Raw genomic sequence first — 11,717 nt, forward strand, 5'->3', positions numbered from 1 at the left:
TAAAATAAATATGGCATCCCTTGTAACCCTAAGAATACAATTTGGGAAGGGATTTTACTTACCGGAAATCATTTGATTGGTGTTTAGATCCGGGATCAATCATGTTTAACTAATTACTTGATCGACATAAGAACTGTGGCCATTGTTCCTCTCATAGTTGCTAATTTTTGGAATAATTTTAGGAATTATTTATAATAAAAAAAAAATCAAGAGTTATTGGTGTGAGTTTTGATTCTTTCCTATTTTTCAAGCATGCTTAAAAATTCCTCTCTTTTACCCCCATACCAACACCATCATATCACTCCATCAACATTCAACTAGAAAAAGCTGGGATTTGTATATGAATTGTAAGTAAATGAATTTTGTTTTGGAGAATAAATTGCAGACCCTTATTCTGACAAAATTAACAATATATAGTTTATTGAAAATGATATTTAATACATTGTTGAAAATTTGAGTGCCAAGAAGTAAATCCCAACAACAACAATACAAGGCAAATTAAGTTTAAAATTTCAAGACTCTAAAATCCCTGCATATCTATATCCAACAACACAACACACTCTTAAAATACAAGTAAAATTCAAAGTCACATGCCAAGAAGATTAAGTGATTTTATGCTGTGTTTGGTTGGTGGATTTGAGGAGGGATTTGGAAAGGGAAATGGAAATGGAAAAGGAAAAGGAAAAGGTAGAGGTAGGTGAAATGTGAATAAAACATACCTATATTTCACCTAGTTTCACACACCTTTTCCCTTTCCCTTTTCAAATCCCTCCCCAAATCCCCCAACCAAACACAGCATTAATGTATTCCCTATATCAATCACGAATCGATATCTAACATCGGTTTTCGCAAGACGCTCCATTGCAGTGTTCACGTAATCCATTGGTATCACCTCAATGTCAGCCGTTATGTTGTGTTTTGCTGCAAAATCTATCATCTCTTGCGTCTCTTTCATGCCTCCAATGCCACTCCCAACCACTATCTTCCTCCCTATCATTTAAACATTGTGTGTTATAACATATCATTTCTAATTCAAAGAGCCAAGAAAAATTAAAGAGGCAGAAACATGAGCATGACATCTTAAAAATTAACGCATGAAACAACATACACTAATTTAAGCCTTTTGATATATTTATGCCAGAAAAAAGTTAGGTACACAAAATCTAATCATAAAAAATATACCGAATACTCACAGGGGTGTATATGAATGTCTGGTATTTTTTACGGTTCAATTCTATGTGTATAAAAGTGTTGTTTATTTATACACACATTCCTCAAAACAAATTAGCTATGTTAATGCTTACCCATGATCAAGGGAAAGACTGGAAGCTCAAGTGGCTTCTCTGGTACACCAACCAAGACAAGCTTTCCATGAGACTTCAACAGACCAATTAATGGTAGGAGAGGGTGAGGTGCAGAAACAGTATCTATAATACCATCCATTGTGCCCATAGCAACCTATTTACATCCAACATATCAAATCAACAAGAAAATAAGTATCTAATCAAGATTCTTAACTTTAAAAAAATAAAAAATAAAAATTTGAGCCACCCAATAAATGAGTCACACTAAAGTGGGGTAGAGGGTAAAATGTATCCAAATTTCTTTTCTCTCCCTTTTTAAAGTGTATCCATGACTTGAAAAAGAAAAAAAAAAAAAAATTGGTTACCTACATTTGATCTGGGTCATGACTAACTAAAAATGAATCTACACCAAGCCTTTCAACAGCTTCCTTCTTCTTGGCAAGAGAAGTACTGATCACTGTTACTTTAACACCCAAAACCTTGGCAAATTTCACAGCTGCATGGCCAAGCCCACCAAGACCAACCACACCCACATGCATACCAGGCTTGTCTAGTCCAAAGTATCTTAGAGGGCTATAAGTTGTGATCCCAGCATCAAGAGGAAGGTTGTCAAGGATGCGAATCACAAAGTGCTCATCAGCCACCATGACGTCAGAGTAACCTCCATAGGTTGGGGTTCCATTATAGTATATGGAATTGTAGGTGGCTAATACTTTGGGATAGTAGTTTTCAAGATCATTACCACAACTCACTACAAGAATCTGCGCTTTTAGCGACCACTTTCCGCGACCAATATAAAAGTTGGTAGCTAAAAGTTACCTTTTGGCGACCAAATATTAATTAGTCGCGAATAATTATTATTTTTAGCGACCAAATATGATTTGGTCGCAGAAGGTCATATTTTGGCGACCAAAAAATGAGTTGGTCATAAAAAGTGGTATGCTTTTGGTGACCAACTACAAAATTGGTCGCAGAAGGTCATATTTTGGCGACCAAAAAATAAGTTGGTCATGGAAGATCAAAAATAAGTTGGTTATAGAATTGGCGACCAAAATTTTAGTCGCCAAAAACTTATTTTCCCCAACCAAAACTATTTTAGTTGTCGTATATTGAGTTTTGGCTACTAAAACAATTTAGTTGCTAAATGGAAGATAATATTTTTTTTTCTTTGGCGACCAAAAATTTGGTCGCCAAAAACTTATTTTCAAAAACCAAAAAAAAATTAGTCGCCAAATTAGTACTTTTAGCGACTAGTATTTTAGTCGCCGTTGATTGAGATTTGGCGACTAAAAAAGTTTGTCGGCAAAGGTACCTTTTTTGCGACTAATCTGGTCTTTTGGTCACCAAAAGTTTGGGAGGAAAATTTGAAACGTGGAGGCGGGACTTGAAAAAATTTCGTCGCCGATTGTAAAACAACGTTGTTTTGTATTAGGAAAACAAAAAAAAAATTAATATATGTTTATTTGTATGCTTCCTCTTCTTTCATCGTTGGCCCTCTTCCTCCCTATAGCCAGATTTGCTCTCTCTCTCTCGTCACTCTCTCACTTCCAATCGGCAATGAAACCCTAGCCACAATGTCCATTCACTTTGTCCCTTGTTCTGCCTCTACCACCAGTTCCGATGCCTCCTTTCTTGCATTGCCACTTGTGACCGCCAGTCCAGGTATGATTTGTGTTCTTTTAATTTTGTTTTGTTTTCTTTTCCTCCTAAAAAACAGAGAGAGTGAGAGAGAAAGAAGAGAGAGAGACTTCAGACATTATACAGAAAAAGAGAGAGAGAGAGAGAGAGAGAGAGAGAGAGAGATCATATGGAAAAGCGAAGGATCTGAGTGATGGAGGCCTGATAGATTAAAAGGTGAGAGTGCTCACACTTCTGATCTCAACTCTGATTTCATTATCTATAACTATATATATATATATACATATATGTATCAACATGTTTGTTTGTGAGTATATCAATGGTTGAATCTCCATGGAGCTTTCCCAAAATGTTAGCTTTTGCTTTTTGTGTACTATTTATTGTGAAATTCATGGAGTTTTGGGGTTTTATTATCAGAGTAGGCCACTAGTTGGTTAATCTGTATGATTTGTATGATATATATATATATATATAAATATATATGTTCAATGATTACTTTGTGTTTGATAGACCATGGTCTTGTTGGGTATACAAAACTTGTGCACAGAAGCTGTCACTACAACAAAACTGATTTTTTACGGCACCACATCAACGGCATACAAGAAATGCACGCCGTAGTTTCTCATTTTCACGACTTGCTTTTTTTGCACGTCGTCAATAATTTTCCAACCACGGAGTGTCTATTGCGTAGGCCGTAAATGGTAGTAACAATAATTTTGTTACAACTTGCAATGTTTGTTGTAAATAATAAAACTTTTTATGACATGCATATGGCATGCCATTAATATATCAACTATACATGACACACATACGTCAGCCATGAAATACTTTTCACAGCGCACACAACGCTCGCCGTTAAAAGTATTGTACTTTTTACGACGCACCCATCGCCTACCGTTAAAAGTATTATCATCTTGCTTGGTTCCATTTTTCCAAAAATAATTTTCAGAAAATTCTACTTTCTTATTTTTCATATTTTTTTGTTTTTATTGATTTTTTAAATATTTTAAGCAATTTTTTTTCACTTTTTAGACATACCTAATATAAATATATATAAAAAGTAAAAAAATTGTGAAAAAAAACCTTTTAAAAATTCACTAAATACCAAAAATATATAAAAAAAAAAACGAGAATTCAGTACATTTTTTTATATTTTCATGTATTTATTAATTTTTTAAAATATTTTTTCACAAATTTTTTATTTTTTAGATACATCCAAGTAAGGTGCATTTAAAAAATAAAAAAATTGTTTAAAATTTTAAAAATATTCACTACAAAAAAAAAAAAACTCAATTTTCAAAAAATTTAATCTAGAAAATTCAAACCAAATAGACTGATTATCTTTTTACGACGCACAATACATGTCGTGAATTATATGTTAAAAAAAAAGGAGCCAAAATAAAATTTTCTGGCCCCAATTCATCCCCAAAAAATATACATTAGAAAAAAGAACATATACATCAATGAGAAGAGGGCAACCAAGTTTTTTATTTTTTTAATTGTTAAACCAAAGACAATGGAAAAAATTGTTACATTTTATTTTCTTTGTTGATTCGAATAAGGCAGAAGCAAAACCCTAAAGAGACACTTCAATCTGGTTCATTCTAGAGACGGTTCAAATAGGAATGGCAACGGGGCGGGGCGGGGCGGGGCCGGGGATCACCCTCCCCGTCCCCGATCCCCGAGGTTGAAATTTTCCCCGTCCTCGGCCCCGATTCCCGACGGGGAACTTATCACAGTCACCGTCCCCGTTCCCTAACGGGGATCGAGTTTCCCCGACCCCGAAAACTCCCCGGCCAGAAAAAAAAAAAAAAAAAAACAACACAAATCTTCATCAACAACATCAACAGATCTCATATTAATAAAATGATCAACAAAATTTCAACATCAACAAATCTCAGATTCACGGTGATGGACGACAGAGGAGGTGAAGCGGCAACAATAGATCTCAGATCCGCGGTGCAAAGGTGCGAGCTGGACCGAGGTGCAGAGTCGACGAAGGTGAAGCAGAGGTACGAGCTGGACGGCGACTCTGGCCTCGCGGACAGCGGCGGCGGCACTGAGGAGAAGACGTCGCGGACAGCGATGGTGAGGAGAAGAGGTGCGAGAGTGAGAGTCAGTAAGAGTGAGAGAGAGCAGAGGAGAGAGAGAGGAGGGGTTCAGTGAAGTGTAATACAGCCTTGAGGAGGTGAAAAGAGAGAGAGAAAAGGAAAGAGAGAGAGTGAGTAGATATTAATGAAAAAGATGAAGCCAAATCAGAGATAAAGCCTCAATATATTATATATATAATAGAAAGCATATTATATTATATATATATAATACGTCGGGAGAGAGACGGGCCGGGGCCGGGAATTCGGCACTTATCACCGTCCCTAACCCGAAATTAATCGAAAATTTAATTTTAAATATCATCCCCATCTCCACAAAAATGTTTTTCGAGAAAAAATCATTGTGATCGGGGTCGGAGGTCGGGTCCCCGTCGAGCCGCTTCCAAATTGCCTTCAAAGTCGACAAGAGAGGGAGAAGAGAGAGGGCTCGAAGACAGATTTTGGGCACTTCGATCTAGTTCATTCTAGAGACACTCTCCTCCTCCTTTCGGTAGGATCGAATCTCTCTCTCTCTCTCTCATTGCGATTGAAGGTAAAGTTTAAATACGTCTTTCATTAGATTGGAGTTTATCAAATTTTTTTTTTTGGGTTTCTCCACATAGTTTACTTTAGATTCTTTGAGCGCTTTGCTTGAATGATTCATACACTTCATTTTCTCTCTTGAATAAGTCATTCTCGTTCTCTGTTTCCTCTGTGGTTTAGTCAAAATGTCTTTTAGTTTGATTTTTCTCGGATTGCTGAATATTTAGGGTTCACAACCTTATGTTCTTGCTTTCTAGGGTTTTGGATTTTTGGAACTCTCAGTTGAGTATTTTGATACTTATTTGGTAAATAGTGGTAGATTTGGGGCTCAGTAGATCCTTAGGATTTGATATTTGATTTTCTCTTATAGTTTGATGGAAAAAAAAAAAAAAAACCCCTCCCCCCCCCCTTTTTTGTAGTTATAGTTTGGTTGATCTCTCAGGTTCTAGCTCTGTCTTTGTTGCTTGTTTGTAATGGCATTGATGTTACTTCCAACATTTCAATCTCTCTCGTTGGAGACTTCGACCTGGTTGCGGCGGCAACAACAATCCACGGTACAATCTCATCTTTTCTCTTCTCTTCTCTTCTTTCTGCATTTCGTTGCTGTTCAATGTATCCACAGTGAATTTTAAAGAACCAAAAGGAGACGCAGAGAGAGTGTGTTTGGATTATGGATTCTGGGTCCCTGTTCTTTCAATTATCCAACGTTTGCTTGCTTTTCATGCACACTGAATGTACATTGAGCCTACCTTTTGGTCATTATTCAACCAGGGAATTCTCTGAAATGAGGCTCAGCTATCCTTTCGGGGCTCTCTGTTTATTGGTTTTGACATGCTCTTTAGTTGCTAAAATAATTACCTATTAAATCAATTTATTTATTTATTTTTTTGTGCAGATTGCTTGCTTATTCCATCCTAAGTACAAGCACTCCAAGTCCAAATCATATCACAAAATTGGTACATTTCTTATTCTATTTTCTTTTATTTTTGTAATGTTGATAAATGCTTGGCTTCGACATTATTGAGTCCCAACTCAAATTGTTTAACATACGAAAGCATGTGACATCTAGAGATTATTATCAGATTTAGGTTGAAATAGCTTTTGTTGATTTGTGATTCAGGAAAATCTATTGCAATACATTATGGATCTTGATCAGTTTCTGGCTTCCTTAGTCAAGATAATGTGAAAGTCGGCAGTCTTGTGGTCAAAGATCAAGTGAGTTCCTGTTTTGTTTTGAGTTCTAATGTGGAATTGGTTTTCCACACTCTGCGTTTGGTGATAGACACACATGCTTTATTTTTCAGGTGTTCATGGAGGCTACAAGAGAAGGATCTCTTTCATTTGTAGTGGCAAAGTTTGATGGACTACTTGGGTTCGGCTTCCAGGAAATTTCAGTTGGGGTTGTGGTGCCACTCTGGTATTATTTTGTGAAGTTTGTTGCTTTATATTGGATAGTAACTATTGTATTTGTCAGAGCTCTTTTTCCTCAATTTCTGCTGAATTTAGTAACTATTTTTGCTTATGCTTTTTCTTTAGTGGATGCTTCTTAAATAGGGGGATTTTTTTGTTTGTAGTGGCAGTTTCATTAATTGGTTCAGTTTCTTTTCATTTGGGAATGGTCTCTTATTTTTTCACCTTTCATGATTTCTTGGTTTAAAGGGGTATTACTTGATTCTTGTAGAGTCATTCTTGCTGTGTATGATCTTTTACAAATATCTACTTATAGTTGGTGCTCCTGAAATGGTTGAGCTTTTGAGCTCGGCATTGTGAGCTTTAGGCAGAATAAAAATAAAATCTTTCTTTCTTATTGATGGCACATTCGGGCACAAATATGTTTTTAAGAATTTTGTGACTAGGATAAATTACAATGGAAGGATTCATCACCAAATGATTACAAATGTCAAGGCTCAACATTCTAGGGATAATTAGATATCATGGATTGCTAACCAATTTAGTGGGAATTTGGGAGCAGATTTGTTGTTTTTCTAAGGCTCAACATTCTAGGGATAATTAGATATCATGGATTGCTAACCAATTTAGTGGGAATTTTTTTTTCCATATAGTGAGGAAAATTGCTTAGGTTGCAACGGTATACTAAGGCCTCGTTTGGGAACAGGCTAATTTAGTAACTTTTTGGCTATTTGGCTAAAATATGAGCTAAAAAAAACTAGTATATTTTGGATGACTTTTTGACTTTTTACGAAAAGATGTGCAAAAAGTAGAGAGAAAAGAGAATCTTTGACTTTTTGGTATGGGTTGTTGGCTTTTTGACTTTTTTAGTAACTTTTTGGCTTTTTGACTAAATCGGCCTGTTGCCAAACGAGGCCTAAATCTGGCAAGAGAGAAATCATGGGCTTTCAAAGGATGTCATAGGCCTACACATTTGATGAATCAGATTAATTCTGATATTAGAGTTAAATATTCTCAGTTTGCATCTATTAAGCAATCTTACTCTAATCTGCTATTGTGTAAAAACTAGTAGATTTCTAAGAGAATTTTTGTTCCTCATTAGTCTAGGTGCTTCGTGTTTTTCTTGATTTTGGTATTTGAAAGGTATGCCTCCCTTGATTTTTGTATTCTTTGTTTCTTTTAATGAAATTCTCACATACCAAAAAAAAAATATTTATAATAAGATGACCCTAAACTAATTTTAAGCTTTTAATTGACTTAAGTGCAATTAAATGGCCATTCACTTAAGTGTAAATTTTAATAATCCCTAATAAAAATGAAATGTTCAAACAAAAACTTGAACACCTAATTCAATCCATTTAATTTGATATCACTCTGCATCACTACTTAGTGCCTTTATGATGATTGAATTGAAGCTTGATTAACGAGCCCACTAAGAAAAAAAACAAATGATATACATATACATATAAATATATATATGTTTGTATACTCACCAAAACAGACCTTTGTTCACTAGTCAGCAACAGATTGATTAACCTCGTGGGCTATGAACTCATAAACATGTAAAACACTGTTGTTTCAAGTTTTAAACCTTTCACTAAATATTTGATTCATAGTTCTAGTACTCTACATAATTATGTATATTATATGGTCAAAGATTTTGAAATTAGGTTTGTATTTTTTTCTCCCACGGATAAAACTATTGGACTGATTCATCTCACTTGGACTAAAATCTAAAGCTAGAAGTTGCAATGATTCACCATGAAATGCTTATGAATTAGCTATCTCCTATAGTAGAGACTAGAGAAAAATGTGATTAGTTTTGAAATGTTCCATATGATACGTGATTAGGAGTTCAACTTTCGTTGTCATTTCTTGCTATTGGTGGAGCAATCCATGTTAGCTGAACTTCTTTTAGCTGTCATTGTTGCTGATTTTTTGTTTTCATTCTAGTACTTCAAAGATCTGCTGTCAAATTATAGAAAGGCTTGTACTAAATAAATTGTCAAATTTGAAATGCATCAAAACAGAAAGTGACCCCTGCCCATTGGCATTTGGCACTGTGTAACAATTGACATTGTTGAAGTAACAGAAAGTTGAAATGATCAACTAATTTAAGCTTCTAACATGGATTGTCAAATTATATGGTAGCAGAAAATTGAAGTAATAGAACAATGCATGATTATTTGATTCATTTCGTTGTCATTTCTCATCATTCCAAATTAGTAGTAGACCTGGGAGGTACGTTCATTGCAGTGCGTTGCTCTCTTTTTATTAATGTTTTAGTAATAACTCGTAAAGATGTATGCTTTCCTGTGAATGATGGCAAAGAGTGCTCTGGATGAGAGAAGTCATCGGCGGGCAGCACTTGAAGCATCTCTCCGTGAGGTTTTATTTCAGATAATAAAATTTGTGAATGAGAAAAAAGATCACGTTCCACCCATACCGAATCTTGAAGGTGTCTCCTTTCCCTATGAAATTACTGTCTCAAGGTGAGCTGTTTTATCCATGACATTGTTCTGGTGATTATTTTTCAATACAATTGTAGTTGTTTCAATATTTAGCACATTTCTTAAAGGGTAGCTGTCATATTTCATTTTCTTTGTTGAATTTTACAAGCTTCTACCTTCCTTGCTTCCTTTTCTTTTTTATTTATTTTTAATTTTGTTTTTTCAGTGCATTTGATATGTTTATGAAAAAAGAAACATTATGCTTTTGGAGTTGTTCTTTGTGTGCATGGATTTTGCATTTGTACCAACTCAAAAAGAAGAAAAAAAAAAATGGAAATATCTTTTATTTCAGAGTACATGCCACGTGAACTTTGTTCTTGGCAGCTCTTTTGTTCAAAGGCAACACTTCTTGCTGGAATGGTTGTGCTTATGAGTTCTCATGATGTGAAATCTTGAGATTTTATAGTTGTGTTTGTGGGGATGGGTTTTGGACCCTAATTTTTCATGCAAGGTGTCTTCCTTAATTATACACTTTGCAAGATGCAAATTCATCTTTTGAGTTGTTTGCAATGTGTTTAGTTGATTAATGCATCCAAATTTTTAGTTCTCGTTATTGTAAAAAGATCACAAGGTTAACAACCTTGGAATGATGGATGATAATAGTTGCAGATGTGCTGCTTACTCTGCAACAGTGGCATTGCCTCATCCATCACCATTTCTTGAATTCCCCATATATATGACATAAGGCTGCATTTTGATATTAACAGCTCTAGGTAGTGATTAAATACAAATTTATTTAGCTTTTGTATGGTGTCTGATAGGGTTATGTGCTTGGACTGTTATTTGAATGCCAAAGTAAAGATATAAATTAGTAGAAAATTGCTTGCTCTGTTTTTTTTTTTTGTTTGGTAGGATGAAAATCGGGCAGCTTGGATTTAGCCCACATACATAGCATTCAACTTTTCTAGGAACCTAAGAAGAAGATTTAAGGTACACATTCTAGAATAGTGAACACCAGCATTGAATTATTTTGCTGTTTTATTAAGTTTTCATTATTTATTTGCAATGTCTGCCTTTTCTTTGCTCTGCTTGAGGCTTTATATCTAAAGAAAGATCTAGAAATTGGATACTTTGTGTTCTGATCTATTTCCCCTCATAATGTGTATTGATCAGATGCAAGCTTGGATTTGAGAAACATATATCTCCATGGTAACAAATTGGAATTTGACCGGTACCTTGTATAGTGGTGAACACCAACATTGTAAATTTTGACTTTACTAGCATTTTATCTGGATTGTATATTTTTCATAAAAGAACTTTTCTCAAGTTTTTAGTTGTAATAACTTGAACATATGACTCCAATTTTGAGACTCAAATGGAAGTTAATAACAGGATAGATAGTATATATATATTGACTGATAGTGGTGTGGTGTAACAATTATTCATATCAATTTCTTTTGTCATGTTGGACTTCAAAGAGGATATAGCTTTTGAGAAGACATACTTACTAAATTAAATTTGACTTGAATATGTCCTGTGCTGCAATATGGTTACATATTTTCATCTTTATTTTAAATGGAATTTGATTATTGTTTGAATAAATTTTGTTTGATATTAGATTGAATGTTTATAAACAAAAATTGATTGTTTAAAAAAAAAAAAAAAAAAGAGAGATTTGGCGACCAAAAAATTGGTCGGCAAATTTTACACTTTTGCGACTAAAATCATGCAATTCTTTACTTTTTGGCAACTAAATTGTAAGTCGGCGATTCTTCAACTTTTGGCGACTTTTACCTTTTGGCAACTAAAAAAGAAAAATTAGTCGCAGATAACTTTTACTGATTAAAAATAGACTTTTAATGATTAATTTGTTGCAGGAGTGGCATGATCCAACCATACATCCTACCCCAACTTTGTCTCCAACTTTAAATTTTTGTACCTTGCTACCTACCTCAGTTACTACACCCACAATCTCATGCCTGCATTTGTCAATTCAATTGGCATATATCAGCTTGTGTTAATTAGGCAGTTCCGAGTAAACATTTTCATGTCTATTCATATATTAGATTTTAGAATAAATTACAAACACACCTCTTGAGATTTACTTAAATTACAAATTATTTCCTGTAGTTCTAAAAATTACATTATGCCTTTAAGGTTTCTAATTTCATAACAAATATGTCTTTTTATTAATAAATCATCAAGTTAATTAATAATTTTTAATAATGTTAAAATTTTATTTTGATTAATAGTTCAGATAATTTTATAATTGTATATGTGAACAA

At 34.4% G+C, this 11,717-nt stretch overlaps 1 long non-coding RNA gene and 1 pseudogene across 9 annotated transcripts; one reads left to right on the plus strand and one right to left on the minus strand.

Moving 5' to 3' along the window:
- Positions 1–733: 733 nt before the first annotated feature.
- LOC114320817 (putative mannitol dehydrogenase) lies at positions 734–1,951 on the minus strand (annotated as a pseudogene). Its single transcript, XR_014344974.1, has 3 exons — positions 1,670–1,951; positions 1,305–1,458; positions 734–990 (listed from the first exon to the last, which is right to left on the minus strand). The product of XR_014344974.1 is annotated as a putative mannitol dehydrogenase (transcript).
- Positions 1,952–5,258: 3,307 nt separating this feature from the next.
- LOC114320818 (uncharacterized) lies at positions 5,259–10,841 on the plus strand. Of its 8 annotated transcripts, XR_014344981.1 has the most exons (9): positions 5,329–5,582; positions 6,015–6,126; positions 6,195–6,306; positions 6,468–6,528; positions 6,693–6,787; positions 6,877–6,989; positions 9,314–9,474; positions 10,345–10,422; positions 10,606–10,841. It is a non-coding gene; the product is annotated as an uncharacterized LOC114320818 (long non-coding RNA). The 8 variants fall into 8 exon arrangements; XR_014344980.1 differs by having other exon boundaries at positions 5,283–6,126; XR_014344982.1 differs by having other exon boundaries at positions 5,312–5,582; positions 6,877–9,474.
- The last annotated feature ends 876 nt before the right edge of the window (positions 10,842–11,717 follow it).

The sequence above is a fragment of the Camellia sinensis genome, chromosome 11 (genome assembly GCF_055761805.1).
Source record: "Camellia sinensis isolate YWXY chromosome 11, ASM5576180v1, whole genome shotgun sequence".
Taxonomy (NCBI): Eukaryota; Viridiplantae; Streptophyta; class Magnoliopsida; order Ericales; family Theaceae; genus Camellia; species Camellia sinensis.